This window comes from Misgurnus anguillicaudatus, chromosome 8 (genome assembly GCF_027580225.2).
Source record: "Misgurnus anguillicaudatus chromosome 8, ASM2758022v2, whole genome shotgun sequence".
NCBI classification, from domain to species: Eukaryota; Metazoa; Chordata; class Actinopteri; order Cypriniformes; family Cobitidae; genus Misgurnus; species Misgurnus anguillicaudatus.
The window spans coordinates 79159-96913 of record NC_073344.2 but is presented as its reverse complement, the minus strand read 5'-3'; the positions used below and the strand labels follow the sequence as shown (position 1 = coordinate 96913).

At 37.2% G+C, this 17755-nt stretch overlaps 1 long non-coding RNA gene across 1 annotated transcript in view; it reads left to right on the top strand.

Annotated features, from left to right (window-relative positions):
• The window catches only part of LOC141365612 (uncharacterized), a 161393-nt gene that overhangs the window by 128476 nt on the left and 15162 nt on the right, over positions 1-17755 (top strand). The window lies entirely within an intron of this gene.

Below are 17755 nucleotides of genomic sequence, written 5' to 3'. Positions count from 1 at the left end.
CACCCCACAAGACTATTATTATAAACATGTTCCTCGTCTAATAGGGAGAGGGGGTGGTGTAGCTACAATATACAATAAAATATTCAAAGTAAACCATAAATCCAACCTAAAATTTAATTCATTTGAAATAATACTGTTAAATATGGAAATAACTGATCGCAACAACAAACGACTTTCGTTCATTTTAGCTACCATATATAGGCCTCCAGGCCACCACACAGATTTTCTTAAAGAAATAGCAGACTTCCTATCTGAGCTTACAGTCACTGTAGATAAAGCTCTTATCGTTGGTGATTTTAATATCCATGTGGATAATCCAAATGATGCATTAGGACGTGCGTTTATGGATGTTCTAAATTCTCTCGGCATTAAACAAAACGTGTCAGGGCCCACGCATACTCGTAATCACACACTAGACTTAATTCTGTCACTCGGACTCAATATTAATGACATCGAAATATCACCCCAGAGCGATGCCGTTTCAGACCATTGCCTTGTGTCATGCACAATACTTCTAGATAGGACCGCTCAGTCTACAACATGCTACAGATTAGCCAGAACAATAATTTCCACCACTAAAGATAGCTTTATTAGCACTCTTCCAGACCTGTCTCAAATGAAACATGTAGCAGATAATCGTGAAGATCTAGATATTATAATAGAAAACCTGAACAACGTCTGCTCTAGCACGTTGGATGCCGTTGCTCCCATTCGAAAAAAGAGAATCAAAGAAAAACCGCCAGCTCCATGGTATGACCATCATACTGCAGCCCTTAAAAAATTAGCTAGAAAAATGGAAAGAAACTACCGAAGCACAAAGTTAGAGGTATGGCGTTCAGCATGGAAAGAGAGTGTTCAACACTACAGACAGGCTATTAAAACTGCCAGATCTACCTATCTCAGTACGCTTATTAAAGAAAATCATAACAACCCTCGTTTTCTATTTAGCACAGTTGCGAAACTGACTAGAAACAAAGAACAAACAGAAACCAATAGTAAACTCCAACACAATAGTGATGACTTCATGAACTTCTTTACTAACAAAATTAAGTTTATTAGGGAAAACATAGAAACTACGCAAGCAGCCATCACTCTACCCAATAGTACATTTTCCACTAGATTACCAAACGAACATCTTGAGTCATTTAATCCTACTACAATAGAAGAGCTCTCTAAACTAGTAACATCATCCAAATCATCGTCCTGTATACTAGACCCCGTTCCCACAAAATTACTAAAAGAGGTATTTCATGTAGTGTCAGACACGGTACTTAATATCTTTAACTCATCTCTAGAATTAGGATACATTCCAACAGCTTTCAAACTAGCAGTTATTAGACCGCTCATTAAAAAGCAAAACCTTGACCAGGGAGATCTTAATAACTTTAGACCAATCTCAAATCTACCTTTTCTTTCTAAAATATTAGAAAAAGTAGTGGCAAGCCAGCTACGCACATTCGTAGAAAATAATAATACATATGAAAAGTTCCAATCAGGATTCAGGCCCCACCATAGCACAGAGACAGCGCTGCTTAGAGTTACAAATGACCTCCCTATTAACATCCGATCGTGGTGAAATCTCAATCCTTATATTACTAGACCTTAGTGCAGCCTTTGACACAATAGATCACACAATCTTACTCAATAGACTAGAAAACTATGTTGGCATCAGTGGTCAGGCGTTAGCCTGGTTCAGATCGTATCTAACCAATCGATATCACTTTGTTTATGTAAATGAGGAAGAGTCATATCACTCCCCCGTTAAATACGGCATACCTCAGGGATCAGTTCTAGGCCCTATCCTATTCTCGTTATATATGTTACCTCTAGGAGACATTATCAGGAAACATAACATAAGTTTTCACTGCTATGCGGATGATACCCAGCTTTACATCTCGTCGCATCCTAGCGAAACCCACCAGTTTTCTAAGCTAACAGACTGCATTAGTGATATTAGGTACTGGATGGCACAAAACTCTCTTATGCTAAACTCCAATAAAACAGATATACTTATTATTGAACCGAATCGCTACAAACATAATATGTCAGATTACAAGTTGCCCATAGATGGCTGCACGGTGGTGCCATCTTCCACGGTTAAGAATTTAGGCGTAATGTTCGACAGCAATCTATCTTTTGATAGTCATATCGCCAACATCTGCCGCACAGCATTCTTCCATCTTAGAAATATCTCAAAAATACGCCATATGCTGTCTGCATCAAATGCAGAAAAGCTTATCCATGCTTTTATGACCTCTAGAATAGACTATTGTAACTCGTTACTCGTGGGATGCCATGCAAATCAGGTAAACAAGCTACAGCTGGTTCAAAACGCCGCCGCAAGAGTGCTTACTCGATCTAAAAAGTATGACCACATCAGTCCAATTCTGGCATCTTTACACTGGCTACCAGTTAAATATCGTATACAATTTAAAATATTACTAATCACCTACAAAGCCTTAAATGGCCTAGCGCCTTCGTATATTTAAGAACTACTATCAGAATACAATCCATCACGTAAACTGCGCTCACAAAATTCTGGTCACTTAATTATCCATAGAATATCAAAAGTGTCTAAAGGTGGTAGATCCTTTTCCTACTTAGCCCCTAAGCTCTGGAATGATTTACCAAATAATGTTCGAGTATCAGACACAGTCGATCAATTTAAATCTAAACTTAAGACCTTCTTCTTTAACAAAGCATTCACATAAAATGTCCAGTAAATGTACATTTCCCGCAGTAGTTAGTTTGTCTAGAACAAAGCACTCACATACCTCATATGGGTAATATACTATTGCCGCAAATAGTTACCTCTGCTTTGCCACTCCATCTTTTCAATTTGTTACGCTGTATTTTGCATGTCTCTGATTTCATCTACAGTTACGTCTGCGGAAATGCTCACCTGTTCACTATAGTCTTTTTACCTGACCTTGTTACTACCATGGTCATGGTTTCAGCTCGCTCTGGTTTTGCCGCGCCTAATTTTGCTTCCTCATCTGCTTTTTCATTTCCTTTGTCAATAAAGTAATGCCTTCTGTTATACAAACGTGTGGTGTGCCTTCACTACAATATAACAACATCTGTCTGATTTTTTTTTTCCCATGTCCTCACATTTAAATTCCCTAAATTAATTTACCCTACTGGCATATTCTGGTATTAACTTTGGTATGAACTACAATACCCTATGGCTCCCATTAATTCCATCATTTGCATCACTGTGTTTTGCTATGGATAGTAAAGCATGGTTCTGTGGTGTTTGTCAAAAATTTCTTTTTGCCCTTCAAAGATTACTTTTTTTAGTTATTGTACACTGGTTTTAGCCAATATCAGCTTTTATTTTGATACTTTTATCTGCATGTCATACAGTCTGCTCAAAACTTGTTCTGTTAATTTCTCAAACCCCTATCTGTTGTTGTGTGCTATCAAAATATCATCTACATATTGCAAGCATATTCCCTCTCATCTCTGGGGATAACTAGCTTATCTTTTAGCAATTGGTTAAACAAAGCAATTACCTGCTCCTTTGTGCTGCTGTCCTGTAAAATTATTTCTTTCTGCTGTATATTAGAATTAGATACCAACTTAGCTCCCTGTTCTCCATCCAGCCTTCCTCTCCTTCTTCCCATTCAATGGAATATGACTTTTTCACATAAGGTTCTGGGTCCCTAGCCCTATGATTTCTCCACACCCACACTGTCACATAGGGGTGGCTTCTTTCCACAGCAAAATTATCTAGCTTAAAACTGCTGATCCTCACTCCTACTCCAGCTTCACAAACCAGCACTCCTTCACTTCTCAACTCAATATCTTCTAGTTATTTTTGGTTAGACACTGCAATGTTAATCCCTGTGGTGTGGTTTTGATGGTAGCATCTAATTTATACAAAATGTCCCTTCCAATTAATGTGATCGAACCCTGAGGTGCCATCAGAAGTTGATTTACAACAGTTTTTCCTTCTATCTGAACCATAATTGGTTCTGGCAGACACATTTCCATGTGTTCTCCAGAGAATCCCCATTGTTCTAACAGATGATTGTGATGCAACAACCCCAGGTACCAATTTTGGATCAATTGAGCTGCATGTAGCCCCGGTGTCAATTAAACATTCAATTTTCACTCCATTAATTATGCATGTTAATTTAGGTTCTTCCCAATCATTTTTGGATAATGCTACCTGTTGGTTAATGGGACCCTCCGAACACCCCTATTGCTTCCATGGGTTTTTTGGACAGTCACGCCTAGCATGAGTATTCTCCCCACATCCCCAGCAAACATTGTTTTGGCCGAAATATGGACCCAGATCAGCGGATGCCCTGTTCTGAAAATATCCCCTTCCTCTGCCCCTTGACCATCTTCGAAAACTAGTTCATCTACTCTGTCCACTAGGTGCCATTACATTCACAACTACTGGTTGAGACGGGACTGCGCCCTGAGGGTGCTGCCATGGGTTCTGATTTTGGGTTTGATCTGTAGCTTGTTTTGGCATATCTGCTACCTTTTCAGACTTGTTAAGAGGGTGTGTTGCAGCCGTTTCCCCCTGAGAGTGGCTCGCTGACTCTTATGACCCTGCCCATCCCGCTACATAGGTTCCCCTGGGGACTTTACTAATGTCCTTATGTCTATTCTATTCTTCCAGACTAACTTTAGCAAACTTTCGTTCAGTCTCTTTAGCTTGTTGCTCTAAGTCTCGTTCGTGTTTCTGGTGTTTGGAGGCATGGTGTTTCAGGGTCTCCACCCACTGGCTGTGTGGCATTGCATCCAGCCCTGGGGTGTCACTCAGTTTGTTTTGCACAGACACTGGCAGTGCGTCCAGCAGTTCCTTTCTGAACAGTCTGGTTTCAAAGTCTCTTGGGTCAGTGGGATCTTTTGTCAGCCCCTGCCCTCTCCAAGTTTGCATGTTTTTAGCAATCCACAGTGCACAGTCCTCCTTTGGTGCTGTCAAACTTGACAGGGAACTCAGTTCTCAAGGCACCCCAAAGTCTGCCTCTGTAACAGTCAAGAGCCTGGCCGTCAAAATCAGACGAAACCACACTCTGTCCCATACCTGCTAACCACAACACATCCTCCATTTCCCTCAAACTAGTGATTTTTGCCAGTAAGGCTTTTATGTCACCCACCGCCAATCTTGTACCTTGCGTCTCTTTCTCTAACGCACTGATCCAGGGACCAGCACCGTCTCTTAAACTTGGCAACAGATTTATTATAGTCTCTAAATCCCTATGAGCCCATGGGACATACACAGCTGTTTTCCCTTCAATACGCAACGGAAATACACTCACACCTGGCTCATTCATTCCACCTCTAGGGGTGCTTTTCAATAAAGGGGATCTGTCCTCTATTGGGTCAAAGTCTAAAGCTAATGTGTCCCTATACTCCAAATCTCTGTTTCTCTACTCTACCAACATCTTAGCTCTGTAAGTTCTTAATCCATCAGGTCCTGACATTTTTGTCATATCTATACCACCTTTAGAGGCTGGGTACTCTTGAGTCATTTTCATATTTAGCCAGTCATCAGTTTCTCGCTTTCTCTGTTTCATAGCCTGCACTGCCCTGACCTTTTGTTGCTTAAGCACTCTTTCTTTTGCTATCTCTCTATCCTGCCTTTCTTGCTCCAAAATCATCCTTTCTTCCTCTTGTAATCTTTTACCCAGCTCTCTGTCCTGGGATAGCCCTGCTAAACCCAAAGACTTCACCTCTTTAGTTAATTCTGTTATTTCCTTGGCTCTCTGTTCAATTAATTGGTCCAGATGTTCTAACTGAGTCCTGGTATACTGACTAGCTCCTCCTGCTGCCTGACTTTGTTCACTGAATGATCCTTCTTTGCCTCTATGCATCTCATCATACAGTTCCACATTTCCCTCAGCTTCTAATTCCCCTTTAAGCTGCATAGTTCCTTTAATAACTGGATACAGTGTGCTAGCATCTGGTGAAGCAACAGGGGTGGTTGGGGCTGGAGTGTGAGCAGTGAAGGGAGGGTGACTTTCAGAGAGAGTGGGAAAGGGAGGGCGACTCTCAGAGAGAGCTGTGAAGGGAGGGCTGTTTGTGTGTTCGGTAGAGGGAGGGCAGTTTGTGTGTGTGGTAAAGGGGGGGGGCATGGATTGAGGGAGGCAGAGGCAGTGCATAGGGCGGTGGCTTAACTGTTTTAGTTACCACAGGTAATTGGTTTGCAGTGTCTACTGGCTGTTCTAGCAATCTTGTCTTTTCTGTTCTTTCGTTGTGCTTTGCCAGCTCTTGAGCTCTGATGTCTTCTCTATCAGCCATCACTTTTTCAGCTTCCTTACTCCAGCAACCTCTAGCTTTTTCCCACAATTCCATTCCATCTAACAAAGCTTTTCTCTTTTTCTTCTTTCCATTGAAGTAGTTTATTTTAATCCAAATATGTGCATTATGAGTTTACTAATATAATCCAACTAAGCAGTAGTCTAAAGAACCATCTGGACCAGCTGGGTGTATTCAGGTTTCAAGGAAGTTTAAAGAGCCATCTGGACAGGCACAAAGGGAATAGCCCAGAGTCAAATAGGTCATGGGAAGGAGCCACGGGTCTGGGGACTGTCATGTGATTCTTCAAGTTACAAGCCTGAACAGAAACATATTGTTTTAAGCATGAGGGAGGGAACAAAGACCATATATATTTACCAAGCCCGGGCTTACGGACTTCAGACTGGTTTGAAGATTCCTCCCAGGCCGGCCTGACTGGGTCTGGGAGGTTTAATCAGGCAAGCTCGGCTTATTATTTTGTCCGGAAAATAAAAGTCTATCTCTTGAAATCAGAACCTAAGATTGTTTCATTTGAGGAAAAGGAAAACCACAACATTTCGTGCCGAAACCCGGGAATAGAAAAGAGCTGGACAGTCACACCACCTGGGCAAATCTGACGAGCAACACACACAACGTATGGCCATATACAAGGTAAGCACTTTTTGCTTATTAAATTAGGTTTGTGTTGTTTGCCAGACTTTGCTCAACGTGGTGAGAAATTTAAGCTCTTCTAAATTTAAGAACCATACATGTGAACTGGGTTTTGATTTCAAGGGTACAATCTAATTAAGGCATGCATGCATGAATCTGTATTAAGTTACTTTGGCTTTGATGATCATGGTGAATTGAAACAGATTTTAAGTTAAGAGAACGCGTAAGAGTTTGTATGCAAGGTTGCATATGCTACGTTTGTCGAGGAAGTGTATAACGTAGAGGTTTAATTTGGTTTAATTTGAAGTAAAAATTTTAAATCATTACGTTGATGGAAGTGTAGTAATGATTGTTTAAATTGGTTAATGTAAACAAAAAAGGACACGCAAAAGTCGTCACGTCGGGGAAGTGCACTGACGATTGTGTATTTATTTAGATGAGATGGCTCGTGGGGGTCAACTATCAAAGGCTCTTCCAAATTTAAGAATAAAAAAGGGAAATTAAAGATTACGAGATTAAATTATAAGAATAAAGGGTTTCATTTTCAAGAGGAATGGGTGCTAGGACAGATGATGGTTTATGGTGTGAATGAGTTTTATTTTTGTCGTTGAGTGGCTTGGATAAAGATTTAATGTTAAGTTGAGAAAATGCCTAAGAAGTTTCGCGAACCTGAGTGTTACCATGTCGGGGCAGACACGTTGGGGTTCGGAGAGAAGAGTTATTAAGTCCTGCAGGTCAGGTACGGTCTATGTGTTATTTGTCTTGTTGTTTTGGAAGGCCCGGGCTGATGAGAGATATTGTTTTTGTTTTATTTGTCATGTCGGATTGGTAAATTGTGTAAGTGAATCTTTTCCACGTTGACTGAAGTGTAGTGGAAAGATGAACTTGGCCAGGTAGTCTAGATAGAGTTGTTTTATTTTATTTGTGTGAGAAGCAATGTGTCTGTGTGTGAATGTCTGAGATGGAAAGAGTGGGGGCTGAGTGAGCAGTGGGTGTGTCTTTCTTCTGTTGCTCTGTAGAGAGCACAGAGAGGTGTTGTGTTACAGGAGTGAAGATTGTTTAAAACTATAAAAAAGGAGATAAAGTTTGAAAATATGAGTAAGAGTATGAATAAGAGACAGTTATAAATGCTGGGTATTAAAGATTAGATTTGAAGACATTGTGGTTCTGAGGTATTGTAGCCAAAAATATTAGTTATTACAGTGAAGTATACAGCTAATTCTAGAAATTAAATAATTCGTTTAAATGATTGATTAAAATAAAAAAAATGTGCTCAATAGGAAAAGATTGCTTGTCCAAAAAAGGACAGATGTTGGTGATGGTATTTGATTCTATTTGACAAAACACTACAAAATATTATAAAGGAAATTTTATTTTAAAGACACATTGGAAATCTAAGTAACAATTTGGGGAATATATAAATTGGATAAATAAAAACAATAAGTTTGTGAAGTGGTTAAATGAGAAATAATTATAAAATATAAGGTGTGTTATATTGCAAAGAAAAGATTATGGCAGTCACATTAATGGAAAAATAAGGATTAAGCAATTGTTGTGTGGAGAATTATAAAATAAAATAATTGGAGTTCAAATGAGGAAACATTTGATGTGGCATTGTGTGAGGAGAAATACAATTAAATAAAAATATAAACTAATGAAAGATAAGAGGAGATAATTAACAGACAAAGAAATGATCAAAGGTAGAAGGAGAGACAGAGAGAGAGAGAGAGAGAAAGGGAGGGGTAAGGTCAGCTCCCATAGCTCGAGGGAATTGTGGGATTAAGCTAAATCTAGCAGGAAGACAGAAGTAAAGCCTTGAAAAGGAAAAACAAAAAATTAGAGAAAAAAGTAGAGACCAAGTTATTAAAGGTGGAAATAAAGAGAAAAATAAAAAGGACAGGAAAATTATTAAAAGGTGAATGACACAGATAAATTATACAAAGATAAATTATTACAAAATGAAGAGGAGTCTTCATCTGATGATTGAAGGTGGTCACAAAATAAATTTTATTGTAAATCAAAAGGCAATATTTTGCATGGGTCAAGCTAAAACCTTGTGGGCTGATCATTCTGATCCTTTGACATTCAAGAAAGTGAATAAAAGCTGACGATGAAAAGACAATGGCAAAAACTGTGTGACATCAAAGTGTTGAAGTTGCAAAGAGAGGAGTAACTCATAAACTGGACTGAGAACACATCCTACAGGAATGCAGTGGCGGTTCTACACGGAGGCCAAGGGTGGCCCGTGCCTCTGTAGACATGTCACTGGCCACCCCTGTGGCCACCCCGTGCTGACCAAATAAAAAAGTATAAATTTATTTTGATTTTACACGCGAGCGCCAAAAGCGGAACTAATGCGACGCAACGTTCTACACAGGGAAATTAGAGCGACGCACCCAACCACTGCACTGTTGCTGGCTGCGGGTGCTGCTCGGCGAGTGTCTCATTTTGTTCCCAATCTCCCGATGTTGTGAATGTGTATGCAGGTTCGGGCACTGGTAAGGACTCTAGCTCACTTGACATTGGGACACTACTTATTCTCCTGTGACGTGGCTGCGCGTTGTGATCATTCACAGCTGTTACTCATCAACAACCGGAAAAACCAACATCTCGCTAACTTTTTAAAGTTTACACATTGTAAAAAGCGCTGTAATTATGTTCTTATATATACGTGCATAAAATTGGAGGAATATTATTAAATGTTACATATAAAAATCTTTACATTTTAAAATAAATATTATTTTAAATATTGAGTAGATTGTGGTCCCTAACTGTCTAGCAATGTGTGTTTATATATATTTAAACTAAAACAAATGTTTGTCTTTATAAAAGTTTGCATTTCATAAAGTTTATTGAGTAGGCTCGCGTGATTTTCGGTTGGAGGGCTTTAGAAAAGGTCACGTGATTTCCAGTAAGGGAACATAGGGACCGTCGACGCTCACTGGTTTTTGCGTTGCATGGAATTTTTAGGTAACTAACGTTTGGCATAATGGCAGACTACCTAACCACAGTGCCCTGACTACTGAACAAGAGAGCTGATGAGACCCCAGCTCCTCTTTTGCACCTGCACTCACTCTTGTATTAAATAAATATGTATATGATTAAGTAAAGTAAAATAAAGTAAAAGGGGTGGTTTCCCGTACAGGGATTAGACTAGTCCTAGACTAAAATAAATGTAAGAGCTGTCCAACCTAAAAAAAAACTAGCAATGCCATATCTTAAAATACATCAGTGTCCTTTGTTTTGCTTCAAAATGCACACAAGTAATGTTTTTAGTAAGGCATGTTTGTTAACTAGTTATATTTCCTAATTAAACTAAGGCATAGTCCTGGCTTAAACTAATTCCTGTAACCACCCCTATAATCTTTAAATATCATTTCTTGCCATTTTTAATGTGCCCCTCTGGTAAAACACTGGCCCCTCCTTGGCCCCCCTAGTGAAATTTGTCTAGAACCGCCACTGCAGGAATGGGACTATAACTTATCTCAAGCAGTGATGGGGGCACTGCACAATGTTCTGAAACATGTTCAGAAAAAAGACTGAGTGGAGTCCAGAAAGACCCACAAAGACAATAATGTTCTTGGAGGCAAGAGAAACTGGACAACACTTCACTGGACACTATACTTTTTCATTTTCATATGAGCCTTTGAGTGAAAGAGGGGGAAGAGTAAACAGCCGTTCAATGTTTGGCTAGGACCTTATAACTGTAGGGACACATACAATCTTTAGGTGAAAATCAGCTAGACAAATTTAAAGGCTGATCAAGAACTTATGTTGTTATGTGTGACTACCTTTTCTGAAATCAAATCAGACTCCTATTAATCTGACAGGAAGAAATGCATAATGAAAATTGGGGGGGTTTGAATTTGGTATCTACAGAGGAAGTTAGAACTCCAATGATGGTACTAAGCTAAAAAGCAAATATAAATGGCATAGAACAGCTATGGCAGAAAGGAAAATAAAATAGATAAAATAAATAAATTGAAAGAACACCATAGGATACTATAAAAGGTAAACAAGAAAAAGCTGTGAGAATAGAAAAAATAAATAACTAATTATTGTAACAAACATACGATTTAAGGAAATAAATCTAAATTGTATCTAGTCACGGTTTAAGAGCAATTAATGACAAGAAAAGATTGAGGATCCAAAAACCCACATACTTTGCTTACAAGTGTTTCTCCATTTGATAAACATTTTTACTGTGAATTATGATTTGCATAACAAGTAGATAATTGTATTTACATATTTAATTATAAGGAAAAATATTATACAGGTTTAGAATGGATGAACCACTAGTCTAACATACGGAAAGGTTAGTCTGGTTGATTAATGCTAAAAAGTTGATAAAATGATTGGTTGTTATTGAGTTATAGGGACACAACAAACAGATGTGGAAGCTAAAAAGGGCCTCAGAGTGTCAGGAGATCTTTTTAGATTGTATAAGAAGTGAAAAATTTCAGTCATAAAGATTATTATCATAGATGTACATGGGGCGAATAAGTGGAATGAAAATAAATTATTTGATTCATGAGAAAAATAAAGATTTTGAGTTTAGATAAAAAGGGAAAAACTGATGTGACGGGTAAGAGAGAAGAAAAATTTGACTATCATCTATAATCACAAAGGATGGTAGATAAAAAGGTATAGAAAAGGAATAATCATCAAAGCCATACTTAACAAAATGTGTGAAAATACTAATCATAACAGAATTGATGTTTTACCTTGTATTAATTAAACTAACAACCGTACACCTTTAACACTGCATGAAATATTCGCCGATAGACCTATGCGTATTGTAAAAACATCTGGAATTAAGTGTTATATGAACAAACTAATTGTCTATGTATTGAGTTATTTGTGTACAGAAAAAACTGAAAGGAGTTGAGGAGGAGATGAGAAAACATGACTTGATGAGTGCGAGATGATCTAGCTTATCTGAGGTTCGAGAGGTTGGAGGAGCCTAAACACGGCCACAGGTGGCCTAACTGGGGGAGACAGGATGAGACCAGCCCCAGAATGTCCAAGTGGGAGGAGCAGCCAATGTAGCAGAGCTCGTAGGAACGAGAGAAGGAGAAAGAATGCCAATGATATGAAAGAAGAAACATCAAAACCAAATCAAAGTTGAAGCAATTCAAGTATACCGACGGATGGAGAGCAAAGTTTTGAGCACCGAGAGGAAGAAGTGAAAAAGAGAAATTGTCAAAAGAAATTGAATTGAAAAGAACGAAGCTGATTACTACAGAAGATTTGCATTTCTACAGTCAATTAAAGAACGAAGCTGATTATTACAGAAGATTTGCATTGCTACAGTCAATTAAACTTCCTGGCGATGGACTTTTGCCTTGATGGACTTTTGCCTTAAACAAGGCCCAGTGAAAGATCTGCAATAATTTCAAAGGAACAGACTCTGAAAGAAAGACTGAAAACATAGGGACATTGAACAGAGAACATAAGGTGGACATTTTATGGGAAACATCCCAATGATACAAATGGGGAATATTTAAAGTTAAGGAAATATGCTCACAATGTTGCTTTTTATGATTTAAACTAAACCAGATTTCAATAATGCAATAACAATTTCAAGTCCACATAAATATGATAAAGGTGATAATTCAACAAGAATTCTTATGGATAAGAGGAAAAGTTAAGGTCAACTTATCTGGATAATATTTAGGTCTTTTGGGAAATTCTGAGTTTAAAAATACATCTTATAGGCCACAATTTGGAAATTTGTGTCAATTGTAGTAAAAAACACTAAAAATAAAAAAAGGAAGGATAGATATTTCAGAATGGTACAGTAAAAATTCTGAATGGTACAGTAAGATTACAATCAAGAAAATATAAGCCTTATGGAATTATAGACTTAAGAAAATTAAATAGGAAATGCTTTATAACAGGAATTTTGAATGAATCATCTAAAAAACCTCTAGATCTACTAGATCTATTGTGAAGACATAAGTATAACTTAAGGTGTAAAAGTGAGAAAAGAAATGCTATTAGAAGAATATTATAATCAAATCAGAGCAACATATACAATGAAGATATTTGAAGATCAAATAATATCGATTGGAGAATTATTTTGGATTGGTAAAAAAAGAAAATGCTTGACCTCATTAGGAGGGAGAGAAAAAGTACTTAAATATGATGGAGACAAGAAATCACTACAAAAGAAGGGTATTTAGAATCCTTATAAAAGGATGAACACAACAATTAATCATCAATTATATGTAGATTCTGTTGATCAACCAAATGGATACCAAATAAGATTAAGGCATGGGATTAAGCTAAATAAGGAATTTAATAAAGTTTTGTCAGAATAAGAATACAGAATAAATAAATTATGTACAGTACTACAATCAAAAAGTAGATTATTAAGTTTACAAATAAGGCATTAATTAACCTAGGATAACAACTAGATGCAGCCATTAGAAAGTACATGATAACATATACTGAATCAATTTAATTAAAGGTTAGTGGGTAAATGAGGCATAGGTGTCTGGTTAGAGAACCAAATGGAAGTTCAAATATTAGGATGATGGAAAATTTACTTGAAATCAACAAGAATGTTATCAGGACTTACGTTACAAGACAGTAATGAATTTACAAATAGTAAATGAGAATTCAAGCACCTCTGATGAGGATGGAAAAAAATTCATTTAAATTGTTATCAAGAATTATTATGCATGCTTTACCATTTACTAGTTTTATTTGACTTAATTACATTTATGTGTGTATTATGCAATCTTTACTTAGTTTATTATGGGTTATTTACATTTACTTGTTTTATTTGGAGTATTTTACTTTAAGTTGTGTTGCAATCTTTACTTAGTATATTAGTGGTTCACATTTTCTTATGTTATTTGAGTTAATCTACATTTATTTGTGTTTATTATGCCATCTTTCCCTAGTTTTATTATGGGTTATTTTTATTTACTTTGTTTATTGAATCAACTTACATTTATACTTTATTATACTTAATTTTTTACTTTTTATGATTCAATTCAGTATCAATTAGTTATATTTACTCGTTTTGAATTTGAACATTAATCTATAACATTTAATTTGTGTTTATTATGCATACTTTACTTTTGTTTTATTATTTTTTTTACTTGGATTCATTAACGTTGACTTTACATTTACGATGTTTTTCATATACTCTACATAGCTATAATGATATCTGTAAGCGCAGAACCAATTGCGCACAACTGTTTAGGGCTTAAGTTCTTTTACTTTTACATTCAAGACAAAATAAGAATGGAAAGACGTTTGTTCTTAATGTCCATAGTTCGAAGTGCTGTGGCATAATGGGGTAATTGGTAATGTATAGTGGCTTTCTTTAGCCACAAGATAGTAATAGGGGAGACACTGAATTATGAAACAGCACTCCGGATTAAAATAAATAAACAGGAAAACTGAGGCTAGGTAAGCCTCAGAGCGGGGATTATGAAGTAGTTTATTTTAATCCAAATATGTGCAGTATGAGTTTACTAATATAATCCAACTAAGCAGTAGTCTAAAGAACCATCTGGACCAGCTGGGTGTATTCAGGTTTCAAGGAAGTTTAAAGAGCCATCTGGGCAGGCACAAAGGGAATAGCCCAGAGTCAAATAGGTCATGGGAAGGAGCCACGGGTCTGGGGACTGTCATGTGATTCTTCAAGTTACAAGCCTGAACAGAAACATATTGTTTTAAGCATGAGGGAGGGAACAAAGACCATATATATTTACCAAGCCCGGGCTCACAGACTTCAGACTGGTTTGAAGATTCCTCCCAGGCCGGCCTGACTGGTTCTGGGAGGTTTAATCAGGCAGGCTCGGCTTATTATTTTGTCCGGAAAATAAAAGTCTATCTCTTGAAATCAGAGCCTAAGACTGAAGATTGTTTCATTTGAGGAAAAGGAAAACCACAACATCATCTTTCTTGGTTTTCAAATCCTGATTAGCTATATAGTTAGTCATCCAAATTTTCATACTCTTTATTTTTTCTTTATTCCATGTTCCTTGTTCTGGCCAGTGAAAGGGAGGCTGCTCTCCTTTCTTATATTTGTTACTTCTGGTATACCATTTTAGATCATTACACCACTTAGCCAATGCTTTACCATCAAAGCCTTTGTCTTGTAAGTCACACCATTCTACTGGGGCCACAGTGATAGCACGCTCTAATTCTTTGGTTGCTGCTTCCATGTTACACTGAATGGTTGTTTGCTTTATTTATTTAACAATAAATCAATGCACTTCTCTGTACTATAAAATGTTCCAGTCAGGCAACTGGAATAAATCACAAAGGGTCCCACAAGTATGTAAATGATCTCCTTTTCGCCAGTCACTTTATCTGTCACACAACCACTTTTCAGATTTGATTCAAACTTAAACTTAGCACTTACAATGCTCAGTTCTCTATATCCCACAATTGTCCTTGACACATTAATCTTACAACTGGAAAAACTTCTTATCTCAGGCCAACTAAAACTAACACAAAAAATCTCTCTGATTAATTGGGCTATTTTAAATGCAGACGTAACTGTATTGATCTCAGAGGCTTCTGTTTTAATTGTTAAACTTCCTTCTGTTAACTTTTCTTTTGTCAAATCAAATACACTCAATATTGACTTTTCAATATTAGATAAAGATTTCAGGTTCCACCAAAATTCAATGTTTTCAGTAACAACTGACATTCAATCATGGACAATATTTTTCACACAGGATAACTCTTACCCCTAACTTTTAAAATCAAAATTCTCAAATGTGTTGAATAAAATGCAGAAATACTCTTGGGTTGTTCTAAAACAATTCACTTATGGTAAATCCTTACCATGCAACAATTAATAAACAGTTTTTTAACTTTAAGTTGGACCGAAGCTTTTTCCCTTGTCTCTCCCGTGTTTATTTGATAGAGTAATTTATAGTATCATAGTTCATCGATAAATTACCCTTAAACACTGTGTTCATCTCAAAGAATACTTTATAGTATCATAGTTCATCGATAAAGCACCCTTGAACACTGTGTCCATATCAGTGAGCTCTCTATAGTATCATAGTTCATCGATAGAGGCACACATAAACACTCACTCAAGCAACCCACTGGTTTTTCCCGCACTCCAGACTCTCTCGCTCACCCTCATTTGCAAGTTCTAAGCTCCTTGGAACACAAACTATGCAAACTCTTCATATTTGTTTTACAGAGCAATTTATAGTATCATAGTTCATCGATAAATTACTCTCAAATACTCATTTAAGCAACCCACTGGTTCTCCCTCAACAAAAATCTTCTCTCTTATCTCACTTCGTTTCGTAACTTAACCAGTTACACCAAGAAACAGCTCACAATCAACCCACTGGTTTTTCTTTCCTTTAAAAAGATATATCCGTACTCATCTCAGATACTCTTATTTAAATCAGCCCACTGGCTTTACAAAATTTAGTTTCAAAATTAATGTTTTAGTTTTGAGTCCATAAAATCAACAAAATTTAGTATAATTAAATGCCCTCTTGGCTATTAACAGTCAACGCCCTCTTGGCTATGTTAATATTATTTTCCATCAACTGTTTCACAGCTGGGTCCTCTTGACCCTCAGATAAGAGTACACTTTACTCGGAAGACCAGGTTTCCCTATTAGAGATAATTTATCTTGTAATATCATCCACAAGTCCCTTCTCATTAATAGCAATACTAGTTCGTTTATGAGTTACAGAGAGAATTAAGGAATTCAAATAAAAACGCCGAGCTGTCTGTGTTTTCCAAACAGAGTCAAAAATCTCATCAATGCAGGTGAAAAAATGCCATAACGCTTTGCTTACCTTAATTTAAGAAGCAAGCGGCTGGCCAGCATTAGCAGTTTAACACCCACAAAGACAAAACAATCGACTCAGGTTGGAGAACATCTCCCCCCGACCGTGAACAGCCTCTGAACGATCCCACTCGGTTGTCCAATGTTCTCTCTTGTAACCCTGCTCCGCAGCGCCAATAATGTCGTGGATTTTTTCAGGAGAATCAGAGACGGTTGAGATGTAAAATTCTCTTCAAAGTATTTTATTAAAGAATTGTGTCAGACAGCTTGAAACACAATACTGGTCATAGGGTGTATACACACCTGCATTGGTAAAATGATGATGACAATGACTACTACAATGACCCCGTTCTGAGTTTCTCAGTGATTTAAATAGTGCCCCAGTTTTAGTAGCCCTCCCATTCGAACAATCTGTTTGTACTGGGCCTGTATCTTTGCGACCTTTAAGTTGCTACACAAAAAGACAGACATTTCTGGTAAAACACAGTGCCTTTGTTTCTTATGCATCATACAGCTATCTTGCTACTTTCACCAAGGTCACACGTCCCCCATCCAGGCCTAGCTGTGGAAAAACACTGTCATGGCAAGCAACAGAGAGACAACTCAATTAATTTAGACCTCAACCATAAAACACATTAAAAGTATACTTTATATAAAACATTTATACTAACTAAGCTTAAGATAAAACACTCAAAATTTCTCTACCATATATATGTTGTTCAAAACACATTAACACGCACAGATCAGATGTCCACATGTCATGTCTCATTCACCAGTAACAAAAACTTACAGTACAAAGTGAATAACATTCCCAAAATAACCAACATAAACAACTGGTTTACATCAGAATTAGTTAAAGCACACTTTCGGTTGTGTAGACGTAGTAACTAAGTTATATTGTTACACTAATCCGTAAACGAACACAAATTTCATAAACAACACAATGTTTCATCAAAGAAGAATCTGAATCCATCTTAATACAAACAGTTCAACAAACCGCCTGACTCCACCCACTGGCAATTCTGGCAGTTCTATACTGATCAGTTCTCAGTTCCA